Here is a 15,477-nt window from a genome sequence, read left to right as displayed (position 1 = left end):
AGCCAGCTGGCTGAGGAATTCTGGGAGTTGAAATCCACGGGTCATAAAAGAGCCAAGGTTGCCTACCTCTGGACTAGTCCCTTCTCTTTGTTAGACTAGACCACGGGTAGGCAACCTCGGCTCTTTTATGACTCATGGGACTTCAACTCCCAGAATTCCTGAGCCAGCCAAGCTGGCTCAGGAATTCTGGGAGTTGAAGTCCATGAGTCATAAAAGAGCCGAGGTTGCCTACCTCTGGACTAGACATATCTGGTTCCTGCAACCGTTCATCATATACACTTGTGGGAGTAGTGCTGAGAAATTGGTTCAGGTTGTGGGTAGGCAGCAGAAGCAACAGGGCCAAGCATGGGGGTTTCTGGGCCAGGTGTAATGCCCCCTTCCCTCATACATGCGTGACCAGAGCCACCCAGTTAATTTCTCCTTTAATAATAGCCAGCAGCATCCATTGCTGAAATGGCCGTCATAATAAATGAAACAGCCATTGGCTTCCGGTTCAAAGCAATCTGCTGCCTGGCTGTGCCTCATTTCCCCCAATGGTAAAGCTAGCCAGGAGAGAAAAGGGTTATTTATCCCAGATTATTTAAATCAGAGGGCCCCAATCTTTTGGGCACCAGGGACTGGTTCCATGGAGAGACGTTTTTCTGCGGACCGGAGACTGTGTCGTTTTGTCTGCTGCCTGCATCCCGCAGATGGGGCTTTGCTTGTTTGTGTGGACCGGTTGCTGGCATGCCGGGGGTTGGGGACCCCTGATTTAAATCACCTGTTCACCACTAAAACAGAAATGTTAGCCGAGCAGATCGCATACCTGAGTTTTGTCTCCCTACACAAGCCGGCAATTCATCTTCTTTACAATCTTCTTCGCTCACTCAGGTGGGTGATGCCACTGACTGCTAGTGAGCTGAAACACGCCTGCGGAGGTAGCGCCTTGCACGGACCGGACCGGGATAAATCACCTGGGGCAATTGTGCATCATCATAATTGTAAGTACCAATGAAGGGCGTTCAAAAGGTGAAGGAATGTTGGGAGGAGAGGTCTGGAAAACGGGGTTTAGGAGAAGTTAGACCGTGTGTCTCAGTAGGATCCTGGCCTCTGCGTGGAGATCTGTAACGGATTGAAGCATCTCAGCTGCAAGGAAGCATGGCTGGAACTTTTAACGCGTTTCTATCATCTCTGCTGCTCAGAGCAGTGTTGCTCAACCTTGGCAACTTTCAGATGTGTGGACTTCAAGTCCCAGAATTGCCTAGCCAGCCATGCTGGCTTAGAGATTCATGCCAGTTCTGTTTTTCTGGGCCAAACCCATTTGGTGATTGAGGTTTGGAGTTCAAATCCCTAACTACCTAATTCTACTTCTAGCTCAGGTGTATAGTTCCAATCCTGCCCTTCAGCCAGACTACACAACTTCCCAAGATTGGAAGACATAAAAATTAGAGAAGGACTATTAGAGACTTTTTATTAACCAACGGAGGAAACAGTAGTTAAAATATCATGAACGGGTTTACCAGATGTCGGCATTTATTTATAGGGATAAAAGTAACACTTGTACATTAAAATCCTCCTCTCTCCAATATTCAGGGGGGAAATTAGCCAAACAAACCAATAAATAAATAAATAAATAAATAAATAAATAAATAAATAAATAAATAAATAAATAAATAAATGCAACAGAGTTTTCAGTCCAAGGCTGCTTTGCCTAAATGTGACAATTAACCACCTCTCCACTGAAAATGGGGGAAAAATTAAAGTACTGATGAATTCCCACCCTCCTCCATGGAGATATGATTTCTATTTGGGTCTTCTTTAGCACTCTACACTTTCATAAACCTCCAGACATGGTGGATTACAACTCCCATCACCCCAGACAGTATGGTGGAAGGGGAGAATGGATGCTGCAGTCCAACTTATCTTATGGGCCAGGTGATGTTGTGTAGGTCTCTGGTCCATAATCTTTAGCATTTGTTCAAACTCATCAAAATAATTGCTTCTATCCAGGAATGTCTTTTCCCATTTAATGTCTTTTCTTAATGGCTTGGTTGCAATCTCCATAGTGTAGTTTCAGCCATTATTAATATTTGCTACATGTTACTTTTTATTTTGGAAATAAAAAACAATAAGAATCTAGTTTTTTAAAAAACAAAAGTTCCAATAGTGTGGCAGGTGCTTCTTTATAATATTAAAGTAAGAATTTAGAACAGGGCAACCCCAAATAGAATAGAATAGAATAGAATAGAATAGAATAGAATAGAATAGAATAGAATAGAATAGACGGGACCTTGGAGGTCTTCTAGTCTGGCCCCCTGCTCAAGCAGAAGAACCTATACCATCTCAGTCAAATGATTGTCCAGTCTCTTCTTAAAAATCTCCAGTGATGGATCGCCCACGACTTCTGGAGGCAAGCTGTTCCACTGGTTGATTGTCCTCACTCTCATGAAGTTTCTCCTTAATTCCAGGTTGCTTCTCTCCTTGATCAGTTTCCAACCATTGTTTCTCGTCCTTCCCTCTGGTGCTCTGGTGAACAAAGTGACCCCCTCTTCCTTGTGGCAGCCCCTCAGATACTGGAATACTGCTGTCATGTCTCCCCTATTTCTTCTTTTCTTTAGACTAGCGGCTAGCCAAACCCAAGTCCCGCAGCCGTTCTTCATATGTTTTAGCCTCCAGGCCTTTGATCATCATAGTTGCTCTTCTCTGAATTTTTTCCAAACTCTCAACATCTTTTTTGTGATATGGTGACCAAAATTGGCTGTAGTATTCCAGGTGTGGTCTTACTAGGGTTTTATAAAGCGGTACTAATGCTAAAGGGGTTCTTATCTATTGTACTTTCTTACAACATGCAGGCTCCTGTTTGCCATAAGAATAAATTCACAAATTCAGTTGGAAATCTTATTCTGGTTGAAAAAGCATTTCCCTATTCACTAGGCAGCAGAGAGAATTTGAAAGAATCAGGTTTTTTCTGAACATGAAAAATGGTTTCCTTGTACAGAGGTAGCACTATGTCTCTAACATGCACGCTGGGGCAATATTTTCTTAAGTCAACTCAAACTTTACACAAACCTTTCATGATCAAACAAGCAAAGCAGAATCAATCTCTGGTACGAAGCATAATTATTTTTTTCTTTTTAGCCCTCTTATTGAGAATGACCTTTTTCAGTGTGTAATTTCCTTCTCAGCAATTGGTAAACCTGCCAAATGAAGAGTGTCTGTCTCCCCACAGTATGCTGGCCTATGTGGTTAATTAAACCATGGTTTATTGAACAAACCCAATTGCTTGGATTTGCAACATGCAGTAAACAAGAAAGTAACAACATTGGGCAGATTTGCCCAGTGAGGTGCAAAATAGCTTACCATATTTTAACATGTTGTGCGAAACTAATCCCAGCGTAAGTATGGAATTCCAGATTCAAGTTCCCACTTTATTTTGGGGCTCCTCCAGCTGCTGTTTCTCCCCCCAGGTTTATATCCAGAGTGGCTGTTGTGGGAATACCAAATAAGAAAATCATTGCAAATCCCACATTCATTTCCAAGAGGAAACACGTTTTATAAACATCGTGTGTCTTTATTTAAAATGTCAGGGATCACATTGGCAAGGTGTAACCCAGCTCCCATTTTTTAAAATATGAGGAATTAATTCAAACTTATTCCTTGGAAATCAAAGCATCTTTGAATAATGTTAAAACTTTTGCTGAAGTGGGTGGTCTGGGACTTCATCTGACCTTCAGGAGAAGAAAAATGGTTAATTAATTTGTCCTGCAGAGTGGCAGAAACATAATACCCTCAAGGCTGGGGACTTGCAGCTCTGCTGAATTTTGAAATCACCTGAAAGATACCCAGATGATGAAGATGGTCTTAAATATTATTCCTAGTTTTTGCCTTTATATTATGTGCGTTCTTTGGCTCTGATTCTGCCGCCCCCCCCAAATCTCTTTCATTTCTAAAAAAAAACAACACACCAAACCCTGTTATGGTACCATGGGCAATTTTCTAGAGTCGACCAGTGTTTCTCAACATTGACAACTTGAAGATGTGTGAACTTTTAACTCCCAGAATTTCTGGGAGTTGAAGTCCACCCATCTGCAAGTTGCCAAGAGAAAGAAACGCTAGTCTAGAATCTGCCGCTAAATTTTAAAGCCCGCTTTTAGAATAGTCTGATCTGACTGGCGTTCAATTGCTGTTTTCTTGTAGCAAGATTTAGGGGTTGGGAGATTTCCCTCTGTCTAAATGTTAAAGTGGGGGCACTTTGTTTTCTAAACATGCTTTTCTCAGTTTGAGTTTAAGACGCTTCGATTTAACTCTTTAAAAAGCCGCTTGGAGAGGCCCATGAGGCATGCTCTGTGGCATTCTTGCCCTTCGTGCAATTTTAACCTTTTTTTTTTTGGCTGGGCTTTCATTTTGCATGACGGAAGACCGCAAGCGGAGTCGGCAACCCAATTAATGAAATAGGAACTTTAGCTCCTGTTTCAGTAGATCATGATTCTCATCTCGTTTCTAGCTTTTCCCCCTGCTCTGATTTTGGTCTTATACGATATTGCAAGAAGGAACCGCCGCAAAATATTGCTGTATAGATGTAGCACCTGCGTACCATTTGACTGAAACGGTGAATTGAATTGAGACTCACGTGAATTGAGCGTGCCTTCTCGTTATGTGAGGTTTAAGTTCCCATATCCTTCTGTTCTTCCTTTCTGCCCCATATCATCAGCCAGATTCTATGACGACTGGACATCCTCGTTTTTTTATTACTTTTACGACTGGCTTTTATGACTGTTTTATAACTTTAGGGCTAGCAAAGAGAGCCAGTTTGATGTTGTGGTTAAGGCGTCGGGCTAGAAAACAGGAGACTGTGAATTCTAGTCCTGTCTTAGGCACAGAGCCAACTGGGTGACCCTGGGCCAGTCTCTCTCTCTCAGCCCTAGGAAGGAGGCAATGGCAAACCCACTTCTGAAATCTCGCCAAGAAAACAGCAGTGACTCGTGCAGGCAATCTCCATGAGTTAACCTTGACATGGAGACACCCCAAACAATTTATTCTTAGGGGGGGTTTCTACTTCTTTTATTATTTCTGTTATTTCTGAAGCCATCTCCTGTTCTCAGCAAAATGATTGTCCTTCTTTGCCATTCTTTCAAGTTACAGGGAACTATGCTTGAACTTCACAAATAAAATAATAGTGGAATCTGTCCTTCTGACACTTCCGTCCTATTCTTCCTGCAAGGAATCAAAGCAGCTGTCGTGGACCTGTTCATCTGTCTTCATTCACACACAACATCTTTGTCCTAGATTCACTTTATCATGCCAAGCTGTGACATGTCTCGTTTCATCTTAGCATGTTGTAAGAACTCAGCCATTTTATAAACCGTATTTATAAATCAAGCCCTTTGGGACTGATTTATAAATGATTGTTTTTGAAGTCCACTTGTTTAAAGAAAAATCTTCTGTCTTTTAATATATCTAATGCCAGAATCTCTTATTAGATGCTATCTAAAATATATGCAGGGACGCGGTGGCTCAGTGGGTTAGGACGCTGAGCTTGTCGATCAGAAGGTTGGCAGTTCGGTGGGTCGAATTCTGAGTGCCGCGTAACAGAGTGAGTGCCTGTTACTCGTCCCAGCTTCTGCCCACCTAGCAGTTCGAAAGCACGTAAAAATGCAAGTAGAAAAATAGGGACCACTACGGTGGGAAGGTAACAGCGTTCCGTGCACCTCTGGCGTCTAGTCATGCCAGCCACATGACCACGGAGACGTCCTCGGACAAGCGCTGGCTCTTCGGCTTTGAAACGGAGATGAGCACTGGCCCCTAGAGTTGGAAACGACTAGCACGCATGTGCGGGGGAACCTTTACCTTTACCTAAAATATATGCTGATGCACAAAGTTCCTCCAGAAGGATAGAAGAGAAAAATTAATTTTTCCAAGCAGATAAAGTTAAGAGCACATGAAAGATCTTGGCAAGGAGGTCTAGAACTGACACAGTTTAAATTTGGGATATGAGCAAAAATGACGGGATTTCCTCCAATGTACATTTGCTTCTGCTTTTCCTTTAAATGGAAAAACAAAACAAAAACCTTTATATTATTGGAAGCCCAAAGCAGGTATCCATTAGCTTGGTGATGTAGGCGGAGGTTGCCAGAGCTCCAGATAATAGCATGAGAACAAAAAAAATTGTGGCGTCCTTGAGGGTACGTTCTTAGTTTGTCAGAAGGGATGCTTTTCACCTTTCCCACAGTATAAAAGAAATATTTTGGCTCTCCAGACACAAGTATTCTCCTCTCTGCTGGTTGCGTATTTTCTTTTCAGCATCAGAGAAAGTTCCTGGAAGCATAATCTTGCTTTCAAGCTGAGAAAAATTTACTCTGCTTCTTTATAGCCCACAGTAAGATGGGACATGTACCAAATTTGGCTGATCCCTTGAAATTAACATATTAACAGAGTTGGAAGGAACCTTGGAGGTCTTCTAGTCCAACCCCCTGATCAAGCAGGAAACCCTGTACCCTTCCAGACAAAGGGTTGTCCAATCTCTTCCAGTATTTGAGGGGCTGCCATAAAAAAAGAGGTGGTCACGTTATTCATCAAAGAACCAGAGGGCAGGACAAGAAACAATGTGTTGGAGACTGATCAAAGAGAGCAGCAACCTGGAATTAAGGAGAAACTTCCTACAGTGAGGACAATTAACCAGTGGAACAGCTTTCCTCCAGGAATCACTGGAGATTTTTAAGAAGAGGCTAGACAGTCACTTGTCCGAAATGGTATAGGTACTCCTGCTTGAGCAGGGGGCTGGACTAGAAGACCTCCAATGTCCCTTCCAGTTCTATTCTATTCTATTCTATTCTATTCTATTCTATTCTATTCTATTCTATTCTATTCTATTCTATTCTATTCTATTCTATTCTATTCTATTCTAATTTCCTGTTTCTGTTATTCTATTCTATTCTATTCTATTCTATTCTATTCTAATTTCCTGTTTCTGTTATTCTATTCTATTCTATTCTATTCTATTCTATTCTATTTCTATTTCTATTTCTATTTCTATTTCTATTTCTATTTCTATTTCTATTATTTCCTGTTTCTGTTATCCTATCCTATCCTATCCTATCCTATCCTATCCTATCCTATCCTATTCTATCCTATTCTATTCTATGTGAAACACCTACAGCCTCTGAAGGCAAGCTTTTTTGTTGATTAATTGTTGCAACTGTCAGGAAATTTCTCCTTAGTTCTAGATTGCCCCTCCCCTTGATTCGCTTCTATCCGTTTCTTCTTGTCAATTGAGCAAATCCAGATGTGATTTAATACTTGGATGGAAGACCAAGAGGAAATCCTTCAGTTATAGCTCAACTGGGAAGTCCAAACAGACATAGATACACACACAAACCCCCGTCCTGGAAGAAGACACTTCCTATTCTTAACCAAGTAGCTTTGCCTGGATGTAACTGCGTAATCACCATGAGTCACACTGGAGTCATTTTTACTAACTGGTTACAAGAAGCTCTGGAAGGAGGACAGGCTATAAGTATGGAGTTCATATTACAGGTAGTCCTCGACTGACGGCCACAACTGAGCCCACAATTTTCTGTTGTTAAGTGTGACATTTCTTAAGTGACTTTTGCTCCATTTTGCGACTTTCCTTGCCACGTTTGTTAAGTGAATCGCTGCAGTTCACAAGTTAGTCATCTAACTGGTTGATAAATCAACCTTGGCTTCCCCCGTTGACTTTGCTTATCGGGTCACAAAAGGAGATCACGTGATCTTGGGACGCAGCGACGGCCATAAAGATGAAACCGTTCCCAAGCCCGCTGGCTGAGGAATTCTGGGAGTTGAAGTCCACAAGTCATAAAAGGAAGGGCCAGGTTTGAAGACCCCTGCGCTAAACGAACTGCTGTAAGTCAAGGACTGCCTGTGTTTGAAAGAGGACTGGGGGAAGCATTTGAGGAGAACGGCAAGGCCTCTCTTTCCCATTTCAGCTTTGGGCGGAGGCTTTGAGAGGCTTTCCGCTTCGCTGGGTTTGAACCCAGGAGCTCAAATCGGCTATCCCCATCGGGATCGAGATGGGTTCTTCCGCTTGGAATAGATCCCCTGCTTTGGGTTCTGGCCGAGCAGGATCGGTTCCTCAGGGAGTGCTCAACCGGCTCAGGAGGGGCGAAAGTCTTTGGCTGCTTAAGCACAGGATGCTGCGGAGGCCATGTTGCTAGCCAGCCTTAGGGAAGCAGGCACTGGAGGATGGCTTCAGAAATGGGGCGGCAGGAACCCAGCGCATGTCAGAACACGCAGGAGAGCGAGGGACACCTGCAGCGAAGAGCTCCAGCTCGGGCTGATCCCCTGGAGAATGCCAGCCGCTTGTGGTGCCCTCTCTCAGATCACTCCATTCGAGTTGCCTCTTTCTTTTCCTTTCCTTTCCTTTCTTTTCCTCTTTTTTCTTTTCTTTTCCTTTCCCCTTTTCCTCTTTTCCTTTCCCTTTCCTTTCCTCTTTTCCTCTTTTTCTTTTCCTTTCTTTTCCTCTTTTTTCTTTTCCTTTCTTTTCCTTTCCTTTCCTTTCCTTTCGTTTCCTTTCCTTTCTTTTTATAAAAAAGGTGTCATCTGTTCATTTTCTACTCAGTAGATTGAGTTCTCATTAGGCATTTCAAGTCTTCTCTCTCTCTCTCTCTCTCTCTCTCTCTCTCTCTCTCTCTCCCCACACACCGCCCGCCCGCCCTTTAGAGAAGCACAACCTGGGTCCTTCGTGTGACTTGAAAACTGCCTTCCACCTGTCCGCCGTAGCATCGAGGCCACACTTTCCAACAGTTGTTACGGGGGAACATATTTTAAATGGACAAGTGGAGACTACAGGTAGTTCTCGACGTACCACAATTGAGCCCCAAATTTCTGTCGCTAAGTGAGGCAGCTGTTAAGTGAGTTTTGCTCCATTTTGCGACCTTTCTTGCCACCAGTTGTTAAGTGAGCCATTGCATTTGTTAAGTTAGTAACACGGCTGTTAAATGAATCTGGCTTTCCCCCCCCCCATGACTTTGCTGTTCAGAAGGTTACAAAAGGGGATCCACGTGACCTCGGGACACTGCCACCGTCATAAATACGAGGCAGCCGTCAAGCATATGAATTTCGATCACGTGGCCCTGGGGATGCTGCAGCGGTCTTCAGGGTGAAAAACGGCTGCAGGTCACTTTTTTCCAGTGCCGTTGTAACTTTGTAGCAGTCACTAAATGAACTGCTGTTAAGTCAAGGATTACCTGGACTGTAAGCGTATTAACCAGATGAAATTTAGCTGTAAATGTGTAACATTGATTGTGGCTGCTGCCCTCATCCCAAACATTGCTTAACCTTCAGCCCGGAAGATTGCACATCCAGGACCCAAAGATAGTCCTCAACTTACGACAGGTTGCTTAGTGACCTTTATGAAGGACCTTCCCTGGGGTATTTATAATCCAGTTGTGAAGTTCTGGTGGTCACCCCCTCTGCGCAGTCACGTGACTGCATTTTGGGTGCTCAGCAACCAGCCTGTGTTTATGGTCATTTGCCCTGTCTTCGGGTCCCTTGAATGCATTTTACGTTTTTTGCCAAAAACTGGCACTTACTTCGATACCAAAGAATTGTTTCGCATAACAACTGGGGTGTCACCTAATGACTGCTGCAAAAGAAAGGTTGTCGCATGAGTCACCTGCTTTGTGTCTGTCATAGGCTGGCTCCATTGCATTCGTAAGTCAGTTGTAATTGTATTTCTGCAAAAAGTCAGACTTCCCCAGCTCGGCACCGCTTTGCACCTTGCGTGTGTGAATGGTTCCATCTTGGCAATAGGAGTCATACTTGGCTAATTGATTTTTGCTGTTACCTTAAAGGATGATGGTCATAATGCACCGGAGGTTAAGTAACACCAGCTGCCTGCAATTAGTGCAGGTTCAAGTCCCACCAGGCTCAAGGTTGACTCAGCCTTCCATCCTTCCGAGGTAGGTAAAATGAGGACCCAGATTGTTGGGGGCAATAAGCTGACTTTGTAATAATGCCGCTGGGGGGGGCAAAAGCCCTAATAAGCAGGCATATACATAGAATGAAGGCTATTGCTAAGCACATTGATTTGTGCTTTAAATTGTAAGCCGCCCTGAGTCTTCGGAGAAGGGCGGGATATAAATGGGATTAAAATAAAAAATAAATAAATATGGGATTCAGATCCTTGCCATCCGGATCTCTGCCAACAAGGAACTGCAGAAAACCATTTCCCTTCCTTTCTCAAACGAACGGTACCCAAAGATGCTTTTTCCAAAAGGTAACTGGGCTTTCTTTCTTGTTTTTTCCCTTTGAAAATGTTTCGCTTCTCATCCAAGAAGCTTCTAGAACTGAAAAGTCTTCTTGGATGAGAAGCAAAATGTTTTTAAAGGGGGGAAAAAACCCCAAGAGATTTCCACTTGCCTTTTGGGGCAACTATGACCTGGATGATGGAGAATCTCCGCAGACTTTCAGAATTCACCTGTTTGAAATCTTGGTCTCCATCTCCCTGGCCTAAACTCTTGGAACCTGTGTAGCACTGTGGGAGAAACTCTTTGCACATGCTCAGAGGCACTTTTCAACTCAGATGAGCCTTAGCTCAAACTCAGCTAAAGGTTTCTTACCACAAACCATGCTGCTCCTCTCCTAAAGGAAATAGTTCTCCAAAATGTCCCTCCCCCAATTCTTTCTTGCTTCCAGCATGCAGAGCCAGATTCCAGCAGCCCTCAATTGGAGACTGACACACACACACAGATCCTTTTTTTTTTTTTGCCTTTGCGTAGACAGGCAAGGAGCGATGCGAAATGTATGCAGCTTTGTTCTCTGCAAGACTTCGCCTCCATGCCAGGAAGATGGTGCCTTGGTTATCCCGCAGGATAACTAAAAAGGCCGTAACTGGGGTCACAAACCCCCAAGGCAGGAGAAGGGGGAAGAGGGAACTTTGTTTCCAACAACAAAAAACCCACAATGCTTTATAAGTCCGCTCCATCCAGTAGCCCTTGAACTGCGAAATTTAAGTGGCATTTTCTGATCAGCTAAAAGTATACATCATCACCAGCAACTCCCCTCTGCTCCAGGTCAGGAAAAGTGCTGCCCTTCGCCAGAATCTAAGAACTGGAAGTAAACCAGGCTAAATGTAAATTTAACAGAAACCCTCCCTTGAAACTCAAAAGAGGATGGGCTGGAATCACCCATGCCCAGTTCTAAAAAGATGCAAAATTTGGAAGAAAATGGTTCTTGATTACACGGTTATGCCGATCATTCAGATCTCTTACAGGGCTGGGTTCGTATCATGTGCTTTGTTAGATTTGGAACCGGTATGCGGTGGGTGAACCTGGTCAGTGGAGCTTGTTAAGCAAACCGTGGCTTGTTGGGATGTTGAACTGAGTTGATCTAATCACCTACCTGGCATCTGCTCTGCTGCCTTAAAAGATGGGCATCTGATGGGAGAAACAGTCTGCGTTTGCATACAGCCTCCCTGTCTGTTCGGCCCTTCTAGAAGCGAAATCTAAATGAAAGGCAGGCTTATGAATTGAAAAGCAGTGCCATGGGTTGATAACCCTATCACCCTGCCTGCAAACTGCATGCGCTAATAATTGGATATTGCAGATAGTGAGCCAATGTAATTATTACATACCTGCTTGTTGTTTTTTTTCTCCTGTCCCTGGCGTCTCCACTTTCAGAGGAAAACTAGGAAAATATTTTCCTGAAAGACCCACTGCCCATTTGGGCACCCTATCGGCCGAGAAACAGTCCTTTTTCAAATGCGTCTCCTACTCCGGATTATTAGGATATATATCTTTCCAGAGGCTTTGCATCTTTACATTCTGTTAAAACCATTCGGTTGTCCTGTGTTTTTGGTCTAGATTTTTCCAGCCTCCTGAACCAATCCGGGCAGTGTGATAGGTGAACCAAATCGCCACGTTTTAGCTGCTGCTTCTTTTCCAAGTAACGGTGAGTTAACCTTTTTAGCGATGGCAGTTCGTACCTTCAACAGTCCACTGTGACCTTGTGTTTCTATGCTTTTCGCTTGTCGCCTGGATCCTGCAGTCATAGGAAGCGTCTACCTTAGAGCTCTTAACCAAAGGATACCAGAATTCTGCTGGTGCCATCTGATCCATTGTGCCTATTCACACGTGCAAGCTGATGAGGGGGTGTCATAGATCTCAAGTCGAGTGTAAGATTTTCTCAGCTCAGAAAATAAATTGGAGAATGCCAGTGCAAGGATTTCTACCAAAGAATTAAGTTCTTAAGACACTTGCAGACCTGTCGCTGATGGAAGTTAAATGATCACCTTCCCAGAATCAGTACTATTATTCATCCAGGACACTTTTTAACAACCAGGTGACGTTGCTAATTGGGACCCCTCATTTTCTTTTGCTTGCAACTTATCCATCCTGAGCTGTTCTCACAAACTTAAGCGAGAGGCATACCAAATTGGGGTTTACGTGGGCTGGGCACTTAACAATTTCATTACCTATTGTGCAGTGGCAGAGTGGTCAGGTCTTTTAAAAACATCTTTTAATGCAGCCAGGGTTTCCTGCATGGAATCTTGCAGACTCTCAGTGAGTAATACAAGTCCCAGGTTGGGATCACCAGGCCAAAACTGTGGACCTCAGATTCTTATATGAACCAGCCCATGCCATTAACTTAAGATTCGGTGCAATTGTGCACATAGTTCATTAACCGATATTATTGAATTAAATGGAATTGTTCGGATCCACATAAATTTAATGGTATGGGTTGGATTCACCCAATAGGTTGATGCACAGACTAACCAATGGCAGTTTGGCCTAATAAATTGGGACTCACGTCCATTTTGTGTGTTGTGCAAGCAAGGTGAGTTGGGCGTTGGTTTAACGTGTTGAGTTGATCCAGCTGGCTGTAGTCTGTAAACTAACAGTGTGTGTGTCTTAGTGCACTGGAAATATCCAAACGGCTGTGGGTATATTGTTATGGAATACAAGTTAAAGAGGTTTTGCCTTAATGCAGTATGGGAATTGGGTCAGTCAGTACAAAGGACACAGGAGATATTCTTCACGGTAGGAATCCATAGATAATTAAGTACTTGACTCTTCTTGTGATTTGCAGTAATGGGAAGAAAAAGATTTCTTTTAATAGTTTCGTGTCTATAGCTCTTACAACCACTTGGTGAGGTATATGAAACTACTTCCCTGCAAATGGCATAGGGAAGACAGCAGCAAAAACGCTTTGGAGTTTTCAAGATTCTCACTTTAGACTAAGTTTCTTCCCCCCTCTGTCGTGAATTCAGCCAGGCGGTCTGTAAGCCACAGTTTATGGATGAGTGACATGCACAAGGCTGCCAGGGCCTGTTTGCTGGATCGTGGCTTAAAACAAGCCTCCGTCTAGCTAGCCCATGGTGTAAATCCAGATGATGTATGTGGGCGGTGGGGGGGGGCGGGCAGAAGGGATAGGATTTGGTGTGGAAGTAATCAACCTGTTCTCTGAGGCTTGGCATCGGACATCCCAATCCAACTTATTTAAGGAAGCTGAAAAACACGGTGAAGGGGATATGTCTGAATTGGCCATTCCCCGCCTAAACCAGCTGGCAGCCCACATCCAGGACCAGGAGTCGGAAGCCAGGACTTCTTGCATTTTGACAGCCACGGTTGCTTAGTGCTCCTTCTTCCGCTCCAGGAAGTAGTTCTGTGCTTTTGAAAGGAGCGGCAAGGAAAGCGTAAAAACCATTTTGAAAACCCCTGGTTCCTCCCCCCCCTCCCGCCCCGTCCATTAGGAACCTCGACCCAGACTCCAGGTTGGGACTCTTCATGCAAAGCCTCCCTGGATGGACCGTCTGAAGGGAACCCAGCTAGGATGCTTCCCGATCCAGGCCTGCTGGGTAGCTTAGCGATCTCTTCCTCCAGCACGCACTGCCCGCCCCCCCCGCCCCCGCCCGTTACCGTTAAATGGCCGAGCCAGGGTCCCCGAAACCCTCCCCCCTCCCTCCCTCCCCGTTAGAAAAAGTGCCGCCGAAGCCGCGGGAGAGCGTGGCAGCCCGGGGGGTCCGCGATGTAACCCCCCTTCTTCTTGGTTTCAGGGCCCGCTGGAAGAAGGCAGGAGGCCGAGAAAGTCGCTCTCTTCGAGTCGCCACCGCCTGTAGGAAGTCACGCCGCGTCGAGGTGGTTGATCCGGCGGGGCGGGGAGCGGGAAGGACCGGGCACACACACACACACACACACACACACAAACACACAGACAACCCCCCCCCACACACACACAGAGAGACACACCGCCGCCACCCCTTCCCCTCCCGCCAGCCTCGGGGCGGAATCGAGGCGGCAGGAAGAACGGCCGCGGGGCGGGCGAGGTAGAGGGGAGCCGCCGGTTGAAAAGCCCCGAGCATCGGCGCGGGGAGGGGAGGGGGCGGGAAACGCAGCAGGAAAAAGGCGGAGGGCGCCCCCGCCCCGTCCTAGACGGTCGGCCAGCCGGAGCCCGAGGGCGGGGGGGGGGTGGGCGAGGGCAGGGGGCAAGACGCCGCCCGCGGTCGAGCTGGGCAGGCACCGTGGGGAGGGGGGAGGAGAGGAGGGTCCCAGCCCGGCCGAGGGGAGGGCCTTGGGCAGTGGCGAAGACGGGCCCAGGGGAGGGGAAGCCGGACTCGATCGCGGCCGAGACGGCCCACAGGGGGGCCGGGCTGAGCAGGGCGGCGCGCCGCGGCGTGCTGGGGGCGCTCGGCTTCTGCTCTGCCGCCGCTGCCGCCGCCGCCGCGAGTGGCAGCAGGCCGGGCCGGCGATCGGGGCCTTCGAAGCAACTTCTGCGGTGCGGCGTGGCCGCCCTGCCCGGACGGCGTCGGGAGGAGCGTGGCCGGCCAGGCGAGGCGGGCGACGGAAACGGCCGGCCGGCGGGGGGTCAGCCCGAGAGGCGATCCTCCGGCCGAGCTGGGGCGCCTCCCTCCGGCTGCATCCCCGAGAGGAGGCGACGGAAGGCGGTAAGCAGGCCAGCCAACCGCTCCCTGGGGAGCGCCGCCGGTGCCGAGCAGGACTCGCGCCGCCTGGAAAGGGCAAGCCATTGGGAGGCAGCCAGGCTCGGGCGCCGCGCTGCGCCACGGATCCGAGGGTGCGCCCAGACAACGCAGGTGCGGAGCGAAAACCGCGCGCAGCAGCAGCTGCTCCGGCCGGGCCTGGCGGGGGGCGGCGGGGAGGAAAGGAGGCGACCTCGGGCCGCGCCAGGTAACGCCGACCCGGGGCTGCCTGTCCGCGCAGGGCGACCCCGCGGAGTGCCCGGCGGGCTCTCTCCGTCGGTGCAGCGGGACCTCCGCGCCGGGCTCGGCCGCCCTGCCCTGCGCCAGGCGGTGCGCTGCCGGAGCCCGCGCCGTCCCGTGGGCGAAGGCTCCGGGGCGCGCACCTGGCTGGCTCCTCGCCCGTCCCCTCTGCCTGCCTGCTCGGCTGCCCTGCGCGCCCCCTCCCCATCTTTTTATTTCCGATCTGCAGCCTTCTCTTTCCCCCCCCCTCCCCACCCGCCCGTGCACGCTCCGGCCCCCTCCCGCTGCCTCCGCTCGGGTCCCGT

At 47.1% G+C, this 15,477-nt stretch overlaps 1 protein-coding gene across 1 annotated transcript in view; it reads left to right on the top strand.

Moving 5' to 3' along the window:
* The first annotated feature begins 14,677 nt into the window (after positions 1–14,677).
* Positions 14,678–15,477, top strand: part of BCORL1 (BCL6 corepressor like 1) — a 31,033-nt gene continuing 30,233 nt past the window's right edge. Inside the window, exon 1 of the mRNA XM_081336927.1 lies at positions 14,678–14,899. The gene's annotated coding sequence lies outside the window, so the exon portion shown is untranslated. The remainder of the gene's footprint in view (positions 14,900–15,477) is intronic.

The sequence above is a fragment of the Vipera berus genome (genome assembly GCF_964194415.1).
Source record: "Vipera berus genome assembly, chromosome: 11".
In the NCBI taxonomy this organism is placed as follows: Eukaryota; Metazoa; Chordata; class Lepidosauria; order Squamata; family Viperidae; genus Vipera; species Vipera berus.
Note: the sequence above shows the minus strand (reverse complement) of the source record. Positions and strands in the feature narration are given on the sequence as shown.